This window comes from Poecilia reticulata, linkage group LG21, assembly GCF_000633615.1.
Source record: "Poecilia reticulata strain Guanapo linkage group LG21, Guppy_female_1.0+MT, whole genome shotgun sequence".
Taxonomy (NCBI): domain Eukaryota; kingdom Metazoa; phylum Chordata; class Actinopteri; order Cyprinodontiformes; family Poeciliidae; genus Poecilia; species Poecilia reticulata.
In genome coordinates, this window is record NC_024351.1 from 2,009,014 (window position 1) to 2,018,714 (window position 9,701).

Below are 9,701 nucleotides of genomic sequence, written 5' to 3' on the forward strand. Positions count from 1 at the left end.
ACTCTGACGTGACTTGAACACGCAACCTTCTGATCTGGAGTCAGACGCGCTGCCATTGCGCCACAGAATCTTGGAGTTAAGCTTTTTTCGTTTGCCTTTTGTTAGTGTAAAGAAATTCTCTAAATAGTCAATGTGTTCTCTTTGGWTTGTCTAGTAGCTTTGACCTTCCAGAGCTATGTGATGAGCACAACTACTCATCAATGTGGAACTGTGGCTTCAAAAGCCACCTGCTCAACTAAAGGTGTGTGACTGAATCAATGAGAGCACGTGAATTGAAACTCTCAAAGAAAAACCAAATGTCTTCAAGGAGAAAAACGATGAGAAATGAGGTGTTTGGTTTTCGCCAAAGAAGTGCCAATTTGGAGAGTGTCAAAGACCAGTTGGCAAGTGTAAAGTCACTTCTAGTGTTTGAGACGATACCGAGGAAATTCTTTCACTTCAATTAGGTGGTCGACTTCAAAGTGTTTTGCTACGGACTGTGATGAAAAACAAATTCGATGAGAGTGAGAGATGGAGCAAAGCAGTTGTTGTGCTACAAGAAAGCAAGAGCTAGCAAAGAAACTTGAGATTCTTTACTGACTCTGACGTGATTTGAACACGCAACCTTCTGATATGGAGTCAGACGCGCTGCCGTTGCGCCACAGATTCTTTGCAGTAAAGTTTCATTGCTGCAGGTGGATTTCTTGGAAGAGTTCTAAATTACACTAATACCAAACGTCAACTACTGAGGAATCCGTAAGCAGCAACAATGAAATTTGCAATGCACCACAGAACATTCAACATCAATCTAGAATGCAGGTGTTGCAGCAGATCAACTCATTCAGTTAACATGTTAATTAGGTAAAGTGTCAATGACAGGGCATTTATAGAAAATCTCGTTGGCTGACTCTGACGTGACTTGAACACGCAACCTTCTGATCTGGAGTCAGACGCGCTGCCATTGCGCCACAGAGTCTGTGCTATGAAGATCTATGGCCACTGGTCCGTTTCCTCTCAGAGCTCTAGATAACCGCTGAAGATTCTCCATGCTATGAAGCCGGTATTCTTGAAGCAGCAACAACAAAATTTATGTATTGCTTGATATTTGTCTTGTATGTGACAGAAGGCTTCAATTTCCCTTTACAATGACAGATTTTTAAATAATTGTTTGATAGATCAATGGGTCAACCCACCAAAAGGAATCTTGAGAAAGCATTTCGATGTTGAGTTTCCTTGCTGACTCTGATGTGATTTGAACACGCAACCTTCTGATCTGGAGTCAGACGCGCTGCCATTGTGCTACAGAGTCTTTACAGTAAATCTTCATTGCTGCAGGTGGATTTCTTGGAAGAGTTCTAAATTACACTAAAAACACCAAACGTCAACTACTGAGGAATCCGAAAGCAGCAACTATTAAATTGGCGACGCACCACGCAACCTTCAAGTTCAATCTGGAATGAATTCATTGCGATGAATCAACCATTTCTGTTAACATCTAGATTAGGCAAAGTTACAAGGACTAGGTACTTCTGGAAGATCTCTTTGGCTGACTCTGACGTGACTTGAACACGCAACCTTCTGATCTGGAGTCAGACGCGCTGCCATTGCGCCACAGAGTCTGTGCCATGAAGATCTATGGCCACTGGTCCGGTTCCTCTCAGAGCTCTAGATAACCGCTGAAGATTCTCCATGCTATGAAGCAAGTATTCTTGAAGCAGCAACAAGAAAATGTATGTATTGCTTGTTGTTTGCCTTCTATGTGACAGAAAGTTTAAATTTCCCTTTACAATGACAGATTTTTAAATAATTGTTTGACAGATCAATGGGTCACCCCATCAAAAGGTAGCTGAGAGAAAGCATCAGAGGTTTAGCTTCCTTGCTGACTCTGACGTGACTTGAACACGCAACCTTCTGATCTGGAGTCAGACGCGCTGCCATTGCGCCACAGAATCTTGGAGTTAAGCTTTTTTCGTTTGCCTTTTGTTAGTGTAAAGAAATTCTCTGTAAATAGTCAATGTGTTCTCTTTGGATTGTCTAGTAGCTTTGACCTTCCAGAGCTATGTGATGAGCACAACTACTCATCAATGTGGAACTGTGGCTTCAAAAGCCACCTGCTCAACTAAAGGTGTGTGACTGAATCAATGAGTGCACGTGAATTGAAACTCTCAAAGAAAAACCAAATGTCTTCAAGGAGAAAAACAATGAAAATTGAGGCGTTTGGTTTTCGCCAAAGTGCCAATTTGGAGAGTGTCAAAGACCAGTTGGCAAGTGTAAAGTCASTTCTAGTGTTTGAGACGATACCCAGGAGATCCTTTTACTTCAATTAGGTGGCCGACTTCAAAGTCTTTTGCTACGGANCATTGCTGCAGGTGGATTTCTTGGAAGAGTTCTAAATTACACTAAAAACACCAAACGTCAACTACTGAGGAATCCGAAAGCAGCAACTATTAAATTGGCGACGCACCACGCAACCTTCAAGTTCAATCTGGAATGAATTCATTGCGATGAATCAACCATTTCTGTTAACATCTAGATTAGGCAAAGTTACAAGGACTAGGTACTTCTGGAAGATCTCTTTGGCTGACTCTGACGTGACTTGAACACGCAACCTTCTGATCTGGAGTCAGACGCGCTGCCATTGCGCCACAGAGTCTGTGCCATGAAGATCTATGGCCACTGGTCCGGTTCCTCTCAGAGCTCTAGATAACCGCTGAAGATTCTCCATGCTATGAAGCAAGTATTCTTGAAGCAGCAACAAGAAAATGTATGTATTGCTTGTTGTTTGCCTTCTATGTGACAGAAAGTTTAAATTTCCCTTTACAATGACAGATTTTTAAATAATTGTTTGACAGATCAATGGGTCACCCCATCAAAAGGTAGCTGAGAGAAAGCATCAGAGGTTTAGCTTCCTTGCTGACTCTGACGTGACTTGAACACGCAACCTTCTGATCTGGAGTCAGACGCGCTGCCATTGCGCCACAGAAATCTGGAGTTCAGCTTATTTCGTTTGCCATTTGTTAGTGTAAAGAAATTCTCTGTAAATAGTCAATGTGTTCTCTTTGGATTGTCTAGTAGCTTTGACCTTCCAGAGCTATGTGATGAGCACAACTACTCATCAATGTGGAACTGTGGCTTCAAAAGCCACCTGCTCAACTAAAGGTGTGTGACTGAATCAATGAGTGCACGTGAATTGAAACTCTCAAAGAAAAACCAAATGTCTTCAAGGAGAAAAACAATGAAAAATGAGGCGTTTGGTTTTCGCCAAAGTGCCAAATTGGAGAGTGTCAAAGACAATGTGGCAAGTGTAAAGTCACTTCTAGTGTCTGAGACGATACCGAGGAAATACTTTTACTTCAATTAGGTGGTCGACTTCAAAGTCTTTTGCTACGGACTGTGATAAAAAACAAATTCGATGAGAGTGAGAGATGGAGTAAAGCAGTTGTTGTGCTACWAGAAAGCAAGAGCTAGCTAAGAAARTTATGATTCTTTGCTGACTCTGACGTGATTTGAACACGCAACCTTCTGATCTGGAGTCAGACGCGCTGCCATTGTGCTACAGAGTCTTTGCAGTAAAGCTTCATTGCTGCAGGTGGATTTCTTGGAAGAGTTCTAAATTACACTAATAAAACCAAACGTCAACTCCTGAGGAATCCGTAAGCAACCATAAAATTGGCAAAGTACCACGCAAGCTACAAGTTCAATATTGAATGAAGACGTTGCAGTAGATCGAACCTTTTTGTTAACATCTAGAACATACAAGCACTGGGTATTTCTGGGAGATCTCGTTGGCTGACTCTGACGTGACTTGAACACGCAACCTTCTGATCTGGAGTCAGACGCGCTGCCATTGCGCCACAGAGTCTGTGCTATGAAGGTCTATGGCCACTGGTCCGTTTCCTCTCAGAGCTCTAGATAACCGCTGAAGATTCTCCATGCTATGAAGCCGGTATTCTTGAAGCAGCAACAACAAAATGTATGTATTGCTTGATATTTGTCTTCTGTGTGAGAGAAAGTTTCAATTTCCCTTTACAATGACAGATTTTTAAATAATTGTTTGACAGATCAATGGGTCACCACATCAAAAGGTATCTGACAGAAAGCATCAGAGGTTTAGCTTCCTTGCTGACTCTGACGTGATTTGAACACACAACCTTCTGATCTGGAGTCAGACGCGCTGCCATTGCGCCACAGAGTCTTTGCAGAAAAGCTTCATTGCTGCAGGTGGATTTCTTGTAAGAGTTCTAAATTACACTAAAAATACCAAACGTCAACTACTGAGGAATCCGTCAGCAACCATAAAATTGGCGATGCACCATGTAACCTTCAAGTACAATCTGGAATGAAGATGTTGTAGTAGATCAACCCTTTCAGTTAACATCTAGATTAGGCAAAGTTACAAGGACTAGGTACTTCAGGAAGATCTCGTTGGCTGACTCTGACGTGACTTGAACACGCAACCTTCTGATCTGGAGTCAGACGCGCTGCCATTGCGCCACACAATCCTGGAGTTCAGCTTTTTTCCTTTGTCTTTTATTAACATCCATGTGAACATAAATAACATTTATTTTGTATTCTTGTTTACTTTTGTAGCCTGCAGGATGTGATACAGGAACGGACAACTGACTCAGCAGGACATTTCTAAAACAACATATTGTTGGATTCTGCTTAATATTCAGCACAACAAAGAGTTTTATTTTGTTCAACATAACAGGAGATTTAAGTTCCTTCTAATTCTGATCATTTCATATTTTGTTGGTTTTTGGACGAGTTTGGAGACTTTTCAGAGGTTTGATGATTCACTGCGTTATTCTTTCAAAAACCAGCCTCATTGTGTTGTTTGGTTTGTTGTTCTCTTGGAGCAGGTGAAGCGGGTTAATTTTCTGTGTAATATGAAAAGTTAAATGTGAGTCATCTTGGAAAAAACTTTGTTCTTTTCAGTACAAATACAGATTTTTCCAGCTAAACTTCCGGATTTGATCCGTTATCTGATTTTATTGTGGTCTTGATTTTTTAAGATTTTGTCAAATTGTTACTTATTTTCAGGATTGTTGTTAATATTTAATAACAGAGGTGAGTTTGTGAGATATAAGTGTGTCTGTGGAGGAAGTGGGCGTTCGTCCCCAGCTGACCGACCTTCTTGAAGCGCTCCCTTTCTGGGCCTGATCTGGTTCTGCTCCGGCTCTGAGGCCTTTTTCATTTCCAGCCAGTCCATCACCTGACAGCCGTGGTCCATTCTGCAGACAGAAGTCATTTTGTTCCTGTGAAATGGAATAAAAAACGAATTATTCATGCAGGATTTGGTGAATGTTCATTTTAGGAGGAGGGAGTGGAATTGAAGTGTCAAATTTCAGAGAACATGTTGTGTTTCTTCAAACAGCAGCCTGATCCCTCAGCAGCTCCACTTCTTAAGTAAACTCAGAATCTGCAAACCTGCGAAAGTTGTGTGACTTGATGGGAGGGCTGTGTAATAATATCAATTCTGCGATATATATATCGATATTTTCTTTCCTAGAAAAAAATCAATATCCATCCTCAGGTATGGTAACATCCAACTGTCACCTTGTTCACTCGCTGCTTGCTGATTGGTCATCAGGCTTAGAGTGATTCCTTCAGATGTTAAGTGTTAAAAAGGTATCAAACTATTCAGACCAGGTACTTGGTGCACTTTATTTACTTTACAAATGCATGTAAGCTACAGTTTGTACTGTTTCAATTTAAAGAAACATGTTTTCTCACCACTTCTTTGATTCATTTTGTCCAGCTGTCGACTTTAAGTCGTTGTCCAATCAGAACCAGGTATTGTGTAGTTGGTGCTTTTAATCAGTTTTCAGTTAAATTAATTCAGTCCAAGTCTGTAACAGTCACAAAATGTCACCAAAATCACTCTGTCCCTCTAAAATCTTTCAGAAAATCACAAAAGTGTATCGAATTGTATCGTTTGCTGAATATCGCAATATGTATCGTATCGTGAGTTTAGTGCATCACTACAGTCCTACTTGATGAAAATGATAGAATGATTTGACAGAAAACAAAGTGAACTCCTTCGTCCAGGGAAACTGGAAGCTCTTGCAGACAAACAGCAACCTGCAGGTGAACCTGGCCGCCTCAGCAGGGGGTCCGCCGTCGTCTAATTAGACACGTTAACGAGGTGGGGTCCCTGTGGCTGGAAGTGTTTGAAGTGCTGCTGCTGGGAGCCGTTAGCAGGACAGACTGTCGGGTCCGAGTCCCTCTGGTTCTCTTCAACGTTTCCCACACAGGACCAGGATGCAGCAGGATCAGCACTGCAAAAACTAATTCTTACCAACTATTTGTGGTTCATTTTCCAGTGCAAATATCTTAATACATTTGAAAAAAGGTCAAAACTAACTTAGAAGTAACTGTGCAGCAAAATATAGGAGCTTGTTTTATGCAAACAATTCATTAATATTCACAAAATAATTACATTTCCATTAGCAGATTATTTCACTTGTAACATGAGAAAAATGTTTGTTACATTTTAAAAATAATCTGCCAGTGAACATGAACTTCTTCATCAATATTAATGAATTAAAACAAGCTTCTTTCTACAGCTGCTGAAAATTCACCTGAAGTTAAATTGGCCTCATTTCAAATGTACCAGAAACTAAACCAACAATACTTGGTAAGATTTTGTGTTTTTGCAGTGAAAGAGAAACAGTTTGTGCAGCTTTAAAATGTTTAAACTGTATGAATAAAAAAAAAAGATGTGTTGTTGGATTATATAGTCATGGAGGGAAGTTTATTTATCCTGGGATTCCATCCATCCATCCATTTTCTTACACCCTTGTCCCTCAGTGGGGTCAGGAGGTGCTGGTGCCCATCTCCAGCTGGCGTTCCGGGCAAAGGACGGGGTCACCCTGGACAGGTCGCCAGTCTGTCGCAGGGCAACACAGAGACACACAACCATGCACACACACACTCACACCTAGGGGCAATTTGGAGAGGCCAATTAACCTGACAGTCATGTTTTTGGACTGTGGGAGGAAACCGGAGTACCTGAAGAAAACCCACCATGCACAGGGAGAACATGGAGACTCCATGCAGAAAGACCGGGACCGGGAATCGAACCCACAACCTTCTTGCTGCAAGGCAACAGCTCTACCAACTGCGCCACTGTGCAGCCTCTATCCTGGGATTCATTATATAAAATATACAATAATGATTTACTTATAGGTTGTTTTTATTACTGCTTTTCCAGCTGAATACAAAAACAGTTTATTGTTTTGATTTTAGTTTCATTATTATTCTGTTATACAAGTTTCATGACTTACCTCAAGTTTTCCCACCTGTTTCTAAAGAGCGTCTGCTGACATCACCAGTGAGTCAAACATGACATCATCCCCTCACCTGGTGAGTAAGCAGCTCCTCACCTGGGTCAGGTGTGAGCTGTGGCTTCAGGCAGGTGAGTCAGGCGCTGGTTGGCCGTCAGTCTGACTGAAAACAGCAGCTGACTCAGCCACACCTCCGAGTCCTGGAGGCAGGAAGAGACGCCATGAGCTCCTCAACCAGCCCACAAGGATAAAATATCCAGAAAACTCTGAGGAAAGATACTTTCAGGAGTGTTTTTACTACGCTGAATTGTTATATTTAATTTTATTATGACGTACAGAGACTTCACAATTCATTTGATTTGTTTCTGTTGTTTTGTTTATTTATTTTGAATATTTAAAACATCTTCCAGTCCCAGAGTTAAACACCAATTAGAACTTAAAGCTTATTGATCATTGAGAATGTGTTTAAAATTATATCACTTCAAAAATGGTCTCAAAACAATATTATTATAATTTATCGCATTAACTTCTGGGGTAATTTATCATCCAGCTAAATTTATCGTTTTAAGGCTGCTTGCAGATTCCATAAGTTTTTTATTGAAGATGTTTATTTTGTATTCCTTTTGTTTTTTAAAAACAGAAAACATTTTAGATTTTGTCTCGACAAAAACAACTTCAGAAAATTCGTTAATCTTTGTTTGTTTTGTTACTATATGTGAACAATGGATGAATTATCTAGACAGAAATGTTTCTCTATTCCTCCAGAGGAAACGTATAAGATAAAAACGCTGTGTTTTCTGTCCGGTTTGTGTTTAAAGATGGAGTTTGATTTTATCTCTCTGACGCTGTAATGCATCAAAGCGACGGGTCAATCAGAAGCCGCTCCACTCTTCATCCAATATGATTAACTGTAATTAATCTGCTCTCTGAATGAGGTGTGAAGTGTGGCGAGTCGCCTCGTTCATCTTCGTTATGCAACCTTTGGGGAGGCGAGGAGTCGCTGTCCTGCTGCTCAGTCAACCTGGAACCGTAATTGGAGCTAATTTACTCATTTATCTGCAGAAAAACAAGAAGCTTAACTGAAGAGAAGCTTCAGGCGCAACTGAAACCCAAAACAGCAGATTTTATCCTGTTCTTTTACATCTTTCTTTCATCTTTGCATGTAATGAATTTATTCAGATGCTTAATGCATGAAATTATTTTCTGGATGCAGAACATGTCACCTCTTCTACTGTTGGACTTTGGATAGCTGGACTGCACTGTGTTAAAGTGGCAGTAAAAATGTGCTGAAACATTTCAACATGCAGCTGTTGATCTGAGTGATTGTGCATGTTTAAAAATAATTACAGTGAAATAATTAAGAGTTCAATAAAGCAGAAAACTTACATTTATGGAAAAAGTGATCTGACTCAGTTACACATCTGGCGTCCCTATTAATAATGACTGTACAGTGTTTTCTGTTACACATGTATTATACTATTTATACTTGTATTATACTATTTATACTGCTACTACAAATACTGCTAATCTTTTTTATGTTGTTTTAACACTTTTTTGTGTAAACCTTTATACCTGAAGCTGCTGTTACACCTGAATTCCTCCATATGGGATAAAAAGACTGATTACATTCAACAGATTCTGGGAATACAATAATAACACTATGTTACTAAGAAGGCAGACATGAACGCACTAGTTAAAAATGCAGGAAGAAAAATAGTTAACAAATAAGCAACCAAACGAGTTAACTTAAGTTAGAGCTAGCTAGGCTACATTGACTAGCGCCATGTTTGGCTAGCGAGCCTAGCTGCTAGCTAACGCTACACTCCGCAAAATAACTAACAATTTCCTCACTTTAGTTTTCCTGTATCTCCGTCACGTTTTTCCTAGAAAAACTAGAAAAGAAGAAACTTCTTTTCTAGTTTCTTCTAAATACCGGACAGTTTCGGACGTTTTGCCATGAGACTTTCTGAGATGACTCAAAGCTAACCCAGTGATTCTCCCCGAAGCGCAGAGCTGTCAGAGACTGGGTGTGTTTAGGAGAACCATTATTATCGTTATCATTTTAATTTAACCTTATACTGTTACATTTTATTATTAAACCACAATTAGCTAAAATTAATGTCTTCCTGTGGAAGTAGTAGGTAGTGAAAGGAGGGAGACAGAGGGGGAGCAGGAGGAGCTAAGAAAAGTATCATTATTATTAGATACAGCATTTAATATTCTTTGCTATGCAGCTTAATTAGTGCAGAATTTTATATTAGGAAGTTATATTATTACCAGTGGTGGGAACTGCTAACTAAAAAGTTAGTACCGCAAACATTAGCGAAGGAATCATAAACATTTGTTCCACTAACACTGTCAACGTGGTACAAGCTAATGCTAAAGCACTACATCAACATGGTTATTTGTGTAGGCTAATGCTAAAGCGCTACA

At 40.0% G+C, this 9,701-nt stretch overlaps 12 non-coding genes across 12 annotated transcripts; all 12 read right to left on the reverse strand.

Annotated features, from left to right (window-relative positions):
• Positions 1–70, reverse strand: trnaw-cca (transfer RNA tryptophan (anticodon CCA)). Its single transcript has one exon. It is a non-coding gene; the product is annotated as a tRNA-Trp (tRNA).
• Positions 71–576: 506 nt separating this feature from the next.
• On the reverse strand, positions 577–648 carry trnaw-cca (transfer RNA tryptophan (anticodon CCA)). Its single transcript has one exon. It is a non-coding gene; the product is annotated as a tRNA-Trp (tRNA).
• Positions 649–883: 235 nt separating this feature from the next.
• trnaw-cca (transfer RNA tryptophan (anticodon CCA)) lies at positions 884–955 on the reverse strand. Its single transcript has one exon. It is a non-coding gene; the product is annotated as a tRNA-Trp (tRNA).
• A 261-nt stretch (positions 956–1,216) lies between these two features.
• Positions 1,217–1,288, reverse strand: trnaw-cca (transfer RNA tryptophan (anticodon CCA)). Its single transcript has one exon. It is a non-coding gene; the product is annotated as a tRNA-Trp (tRNA).
• Positions 1,289–1,526: 238 nt separating this feature from the next.
• Positions 1,527–1,598, reverse strand: trnaw-cca (transfer RNA tryptophan (anticodon CCA)). Its single transcript has one exon. It is a non-coding gene; the product is annotated as a tRNA-Trp (tRNA).
• A 261-nt stretch (positions 1,599–1,859) lies between these two features.
• On the reverse strand, positions 1,860–1,931 carry trnaw-cca (transfer RNA tryptophan (anticodon CCA)). Its single transcript has one exon. It is a non-coding gene; the product is annotated as a tRNA-Trp (tRNA).
• A 629-nt stretch (positions 1,932–2,560) lies between these two features.
• Positions 2,561–2,632, reverse strand: trnaw-cca (transfer RNA tryptophan (anticodon CCA)). Its single transcript has one exon. It is a non-coding gene; the product is annotated as a tRNA-Trp (tRNA).
• Positions 2,633–2,893: 261 nt separating this feature from the next.
• trnaw-cca (transfer RNA tryptophan (anticodon CCA)) lies at positions 2,894–2,966 on the reverse strand. Its single transcript has one exon. It is a non-coding gene; the product is annotated as a tRNA-Trp (tRNA).
• Positions 2,967–3,470: 504 nt separating this feature from the next.
• trnaw-cca (transfer RNA tryptophan (anticodon CCA)) lies at positions 3,471–3,542 on the reverse strand. Its single transcript has one exon. It is a non-coding gene; the product is annotated as a tRNA-Trp (tRNA).
• Positions 3,543–3,769: 227 nt separating this feature from the next.
• trnaw-cca (transfer RNA tryptophan (anticodon CCA)) lies at positions 3,770–3,841 on the reverse strand. The gene has a single exon. It is a non-coding gene; the product is annotated as a tRNA-Trp (tRNA).
• A 261-nt stretch (positions 3,842–4,102) lies between these two features.
• On the reverse strand, positions 4,103–4,174 carry trnaw-cca (transfer RNA tryptophan (anticodon CCA)). Its single transcript has one exon. It is a non-coding gene; the product is annotated as a tRNA-Trp (tRNA).
• Positions 4,175–4,409: 235 nt separating this feature from the next.
• On the reverse strand, positions 4,410–4,481 carry trnaw-cca (transfer RNA tryptophan (anticodon CCA)). The gene has a single exon. It is a non-coding gene; the product is annotated as a tRNA-Trp (tRNA).
• Between the last annotated feature and the right edge of the window lie 5,220 nt (positions 4,482–9,701).